The sequence below is a fragment of the Labeo rohita genome, chromosome 3 (assembly GCF_022985175.1).
Source record: "Labeo rohita strain BAU-BD-2019 chromosome 3, IGBB_LRoh.1.0, whole genome shotgun sequence".
Classification (NCBI taxonomy): domain Eukaryota; kingdom Metazoa; phylum Chordata; class Actinopteri; order Cypriniformes; family Cyprinidae; genus Labeo; species Labeo rohita.
The window spans coordinates 10,522,328-10,529,543 of NC_066871.1; positions in this window are offsets into that span (position 1 = coordinate 10,522,328).

The window sequence follows — 7,216 nt, forward strand, 5'->3', positions numbered from 1 at the left end:
CATCTAAGCAAAAAATGGTGTGAATTTTGAATCTTGACACTCATATACAGTATCTCTGCAGGCCTCTGTTTTTGCTTGCAGAAGAATTGCTTTATTAAAATGTTTGCACATCACGGATAGTGATGTTTGGTCTTTATTGACATTGACTGACCAATGACATTCCCCTCTCTTCTCCTTTTTTTGTTGATACTAAAGTCACAGTATCTGTTGACTTTGAGCTGAACCCTCTGTCCAATAATGATTCATAAATTGGTCACTTAAAGTGACTCTCATCTCATCTGAGACTCTTCTCTGCTCTCTTCTCTCACCATCTTCCCTTGCTCTTTCCTCCATCTACTCTACACAACCTTTCTTCTTGTTTGTCCAATGTACTTCCTTGTTTCTTTGCTCTTGGTTTTCAGGTTTTCACTTTTATAGACAGAAAAGGTATGATTGAACAATTTAGTAAATTGCATTTCCTGTGCTGTGTGTATTACAGCAGAAATCAATACAATGACATTTGACAACATGATGTGCACTTGAGAATATGGTTTCGCTATAGTTTTCTGTGTTACCTTTTGGCAAGCATAAGCCTTAAGCTGGAAATTGATGTGCAGTGTGCCAAGAAAAGTAATTTGTATAAAATAAATGATAATTTACAACGTGTTTAGGAGAATTATGAACAGGCTAGATGACTCCTTTGAGAGTATAGGAAATTCATCTACTACTACTACTTTGGAGAATTGTGTAAAATGGGCTGAGGAAAAGCTGCAATAATAAGCATTCTATCAAAAGTCCATTAATTTTTTAATTAATGTTTTAAGTTTTTGTACTGGTAAGCAATCCTAAATATCAGCTCTGGAATGAAAAATGAGCAAAAATGAATAAGCTAAATTGACAACACATAAGGAAAACCATATTTGGGTATTTTATGCACAGTTTTTCGAAAGAAAGAAATACTTTTAATTGAGAAAGGATGCATTAAATGGATCTATATTTTCAATGTTACAAAACCAAAACCCATACAATTAAAATAAACAAATGCTGTTCTTTTGAACTTTCAGTTCATCTAAAGATCATGGAAAAAGTATTAAGCAGAAGTGTTTTCTACATTAATAATAAGAAGAAATGTTTGTTAACTGAGCACAAAATCAGCATATTAGAATGATTTCTGTTTATTGTAAACTGTAATCATATTAATTATTAATTAATATTACAGCTGATTCTGCTTCAGTGAACATAACAGACTTTTATTTCTCAAAAACACTGAGAAATCTTATTGACCCCAAACTGTTAAACAGCAGTGTTATATTAACATTTTTAACACACTTTCCAGCAGACAGTAGCAAAACATTTCAGGTTCCTTTATGTTCTTTGGTTTATTATGTGTAGTAGCCTACTCTTCAATTCAGACCTCAGATTTTCAATTTTAGTGTTAACTCCTGAGGCTTAAATGGCCATTGCTGAGATGATTTATTCTGGGAAACGAGGTACCATGCTTCATAAAACGAAAATCATTGATTAAATATAATGAAATATAAATGGAAATTTCTGTTCCAGGAAGTACCACTGATGCTGTGCATTTAATAACATGTTTATGGGCAATTCATATTTAAAGTTATATCAATTCCTATGAGTTTGATTTATTTAGAACTTCAATTCTACTTTCTTAAATGCAAATTCGAATTATGAAACGCTACCTATAAAAATCCACGAATGTAGAAGGCATGCTCAATGAATTCTTAATGGTGCGCAACCTTAGAAACTCCAGCAAAAAGTTTCGCCAAAAGTTTTGCTATCCAACTCTAGATTCGAGTCAAAATGTTAGACAGCACATTATTACAGTGAACTGGTGAGCCTGAACTCTGACCTCTGAGAGAATTTGAGATGCTCCAGGAAACAAGAAGGATGCGAGTTAACAGCAATGAACCTTAAAGAAATGAAAGAGAAAAACTCCAAGATGATAACTTTGGGGCCTAAAAAAGCTATTATAAATTTTGCATGATCACTTGTGTTTCCATATCACTCGATGTGGATGAACCCCTGCGGACACCAGTCTCCACGTTTACAATCGTTAAAAGGCATATAAAACTAAGCTCTCAGATAAATTCCTTAATCTTCCATAATGAATTCTCCGGGCTCTCTTAACATGTCACTAACGCAGGAGTGGATCGTCCCTCAAGCAAACGCTTCAGAGCGACGATCAAAAACCACAGCATTCAAATTGACCGAGGCGGCATAGACATTAAACATGTTGCTGACACAGAATCTCAGATTAAAGAGTGAGGTTGCAAGAATCTCCATACTGTACGAAACACGCTGCAGCGCAGTCAAATATGAAAGCGCCAGGGCTGCCGGCAGAATTCATTTAGGTATGTTTGAATCTCTCAGCTGAAGATTCCCTGAGTTTGAGATTAGAGCAATCCACAGTCGAACCTGACATTCTTTTTCTAGTGCATTCAAATCGAGCCTACAGCACACAGTCTGAGCTACTTAAAGTTTGAGGAGTTCTCCTCATATAGCATAATCTGCAAACTAGTGTGTGACCATAAAACTCCATGATTAATATACTCTGACCTAACCTCTATGAATCATTAAACCCCATTTTATTATTGCTAATGTTTCTATTCTGCATATTACCAAAGGTTAGGTCTGAACTCTCCATGTAGCACAAGCTGGATGTCATTCACAGCTGGACTGTAGAAAGCGAGTGTCTGAGATAATAATGTGTCGGGCTAATATCTGCGAGACTGCATTGCTACAGGGACAAAGGATTCTCATTAGTCATACTGTCTATAAGACACTTATCCATCCTCTCTGCAGCTTCTCGGCTTATAATGAGAGAATGATTGCATCTTTCTACACGGCTCGAAAAACTGATTTTCGGTATTGCGCAAACAATTTAGCTTTCCGGTTAATGAAACACAAAATTAAAGTGTTGTCAAATAAGCCACACTTCAAGAGTTTGCTAAAATGCAAATGACAATGCTGGATTTTTAACTCCCGAGCACTCGACTCTCAAAACGGTCGGGAAAAATAGTGTTCCCAGTAACAGCCGGTCCACGCCGTCTCTTCACCCAGCTGGAGTACAAATATTAGTGCGCTGCTTTCACGCTGGCAACTCAAGAGCGCCATCTTCTGGCAAGCCGAGTGTCTTCCGGTGCTATGCACGTTTTAGGTGGCGGAGCACACAACACTAATGCAAAATTACAGGCTACCTAACATCCCAATCTCATTAGGATGGCGAACCAGAGGGCCGAGGCCCATTAGGCAGCCTTAATGACTAAAATATTTTAAAGTAAGACAAATTAAGCTTTAAAATGAGCTTATTTCTTAAAGAGAAAGTTAGTCCACTCAAAACTTCAAATCATTTAGCCTAATGTCGTTCCAAACCTGTATGCTTTTCTTTTTGTTTGCTGAACACAAACAAAGATGTTTAGATGAGTGTTGGTGAACAAACAGTTTTGGTTCCCACTGACTTCCATTGTATTTTTTGTGCATACAGTAGATCAATGGGATTTAAAAACTGCTTAAAGTCATAGTCAAACAAAAACATTAATTAGTCATCCTCGTGTCTTTCCAAACCCATAATAACTTTGTTCATCTTTGGAATTCAAATTAAGATATTTTTAATAATATCCGAGAGCTTTCTGACCCTGCAGAGACAGCAACACAGCTGACATGTTTAAGGCCTAGAAAGGTTATAAGGACATCGATAAAACTGTCCATGTGACCTCAGTGGTTCAACCTTAATTTTATGAAGTTACAAGAATAATGCATATGTCCACATATGTACCACATGCATATGTCATGATTGACGCACGTTCACAAGTGTGTCAAAGACTGACACAGAAGAGAGGAAATTCCTGAATAAAGTCTAACTTTCTGGGTCTTGAACGTATCATTTGCATTGCTGTCTATGCAGGGTCTATCTTAATTTGTTTTCCGAATACTTATCGGTTTGGATCGGTTTTCTTATGGGTTTGGAATAACATGAAGGTGAGTAATTAATGACAGAATTCTAATTTCCGGGTGTTATAAACTATCACTTTAAGCACCGACATTCTTCTCGATATCTTCATTTATGTTCCACAGAAAAAAGTCAGTCGTACAATTTTGAAACGACACGACTGCCATTTTGGTCTTATTATCAACTATAAACAGACTGCTATTAATAAACCTAACTAAGAGTTTTCACTTCCCAGGAAGTCAGAGCGAGCACTTATATACATTACAAATGTACATACACTTTATGCATAAATGTGACTATTTATAACAACAGAAACACTTTGCAAAGTCTGAGGAAAAAACAGCTTCCTCAAAACAATTGCCTTTATGTTAAGTTGTGTGCAAAAATTATACCCTTAATATAAATCCTTGAAATAACTTGAAGTATTCATACCATAGCAAGATTGCTGTTTTGTTTTTTTCATGTTAATTTCATTGGAATTAAATACATTGCCGCTTTTAGCTATTAAACAATAGCTAGTAAAAATATAAATGAGTCACCTGTCTGTTATAGGTAGTTGTATTGTACACAGTGCATGGCTGTGACTGAAATGAGATTGTGAAGGACAGACTTTCAGTTTTATAATGGCATGCTCTGTATAAAAGTTCATTGTTTAAAAAAATAAAAAAGTAATTAATTGCTGCAGTTGTCTCACGAATTTAACCCGTTCAATCCCAATTTTTTCCAGACATGAAAATATCCAAATGATGTGTCATTAGTAACCCTTTGAGATAATCAATAACTATTGTTTGAATATTTTTTGGAATTGTGTGAACAATTGTGATTTATGGTCGGCAGCTTATTTGTACTTTTAATTTAATGCAATATTTGTCATTGCAACATTTTAGTGCAGCCTAACAACTGCAAGTGGATTTATATTGTATACATATTGTAAATGTACCTAAAATCACTGTTATCTCACCAGTCACAATTGTGACCATCAACATGTTTACTCATTCTTTGACCACACTCAACAAATTCATATATTAACACTAGACACATTAAAGATAATCTTTGTCATAACTTCATGTTAACATTATTTACTAGCCTTTTGTTTTAGAGCACTATTATGACCGGTGGGATTAAATGGGTTAAATTTAGAATAACTTTCTAGGATTTAACTTGTTGATATCCAAGTTGTCACTTAATACAACTTTACATTTCAGGTTGACTAAGTTAAAACAACAATTTTTCTACAGAATTTTTTTATCTTTTTATTTTTTTTTTCTTGGTAAGATGTTTCATCAGCTGAACATTCATTGTTTTTTTGTTTTGTTTTTTTATGAAGTTGTGACACATTGAGAAATGACAGCAGACACCTGTACATTACAGAAAAATGAACAAACAACAACAGTAACGCCAACCACAAAAAGGATTACTTCAAAAGTAAAGATAAATATATAAATAAACATAATGTTTCCAATATGTTGTTATTAAACAGTACAGTCCTTTGAATCAGGGGAGTCCAAACTCATTGCCCTGCAGAGTTTATAGCTCCAGCTTGCCTCAACACACCGCCTGGAGGTTTCTAATATGCATAAGACCTTGTTTAGCAGGTTCAGATGTGTTTAATTGGGGTTGGAGCTAAACTCTACAGGACACCAGCCTTCCAGAGCACCCCTGCTTTAGATGCACTGTACACTCTAAAAAGTGCTGGGTTATTTCTGTGAACACATTGCTGGGTTAATTGTGCTGGGTCAAAATTCTGGGTTGTTTGAGGTACTGTAAACACATGGGTTGATCAAGCTGGGTCAAATGGACTCTAGGGGTTATTTTAACCCAACCGGTTTGTTTATTTTTCTACTTCATCGAACTTTCTGGATTCTTCACTCATCTTCTCGTCAGGCGGTCACGCGATGCGAAGTATTGAAAAGACTCGTTTCTCCCAAGGGGTACAACTCCGACCGGAAACTAACAATGAAATGAATTGTTCTAGCTATTGGACTGTGTTTTATAACGTCTACACCAACCCCAACCATAAACGTAGCCCTTGCTATAATAAAAAAAAAAGTATTATTGTTGTACAGTGTGACAAAAATAACGTTAGATTTATGTGCGCATGCCCAGTAGCGAGAGCTGTATTCTTTCTAGCTAACACCTAGCTACGAGCAAAGAGTATAGAATACCAAGAGGCGAAACTCTGATGCTTTTTTGGTAACAATCACTAGGTCGGTAGCGCGGCCACCATTTTGGAGTGAAAATGCCAACTGGACAACTGCACAGAAGCAGACAGAATGACTACGAAAGAGAAGTCAAAGTGGAAATAAAAGAGCGCAAGGACTGCAGGGAAGTAGTGTGTGACACGAAAAAGTGCAAAAAGTCACTCTACATGGTTAGATTTTTTTTTTTTTTTTTGGACGGATCAGAATCCATCACATCTTATGCACTTAAAACTGGCGAATCTCACAGCCAAATCAGAAACGCAATAGAAAATTTCTCAAATCAGTAAATTTTTGACTACTACAGTAAATGTTGTATTGCTGTGTCTGTCATAACTGAATCATTAAAAAGAATTTGGAGACAGTGGCTATATGTTTTACATTTTTTACATAAACATTTTTTGTTTGTTTACAGTCATGCTTTAACAGACATTAATATAAGACAATACTGCAAAAAAAGTTTACCGTTTATATATATTTATTTTCTAACATTCCCAATTTTCTGATGCATGTCCTTAACTTAATTTTATATGTTGGTATTAATTCACTTAAAATAGGAATTTCAACCGAAACAGGTTTCTAGAGAGCAAAGATTTTGTGAAGAATAAAGAATAAACAAAGTCTGTTTTTGATAATACTAGTCTAGTGATTGTACGTTATTCTGTGTTGTCATTATATATATATATATATATATATATATATATATATATATATATATATATATATATATATATATATATATATATATATATATATATGTATATATATATATATATATATATGTATATATATATATATATATATATATATATATATATATATATATATACACATTTTTTTTTAAACAAAGCAGCTGATAATTGCCATAGCGACAGCAAGAAGCTAGTGGACTGGCGGAAAAATGGCGGAAGCGCAGGGCTGCTGCCGGACGTCGCTGTTGCAATGGAGCGTTCTATTGGCTTTCACTTCTTGTCAATATAAGTTGTTTGCAACGATGTCACGCGGTGACGTATCGATCTGCTATTGGTCACACGGTTTCACCTGATACGAATTGCCAGGTCAGAGTTCA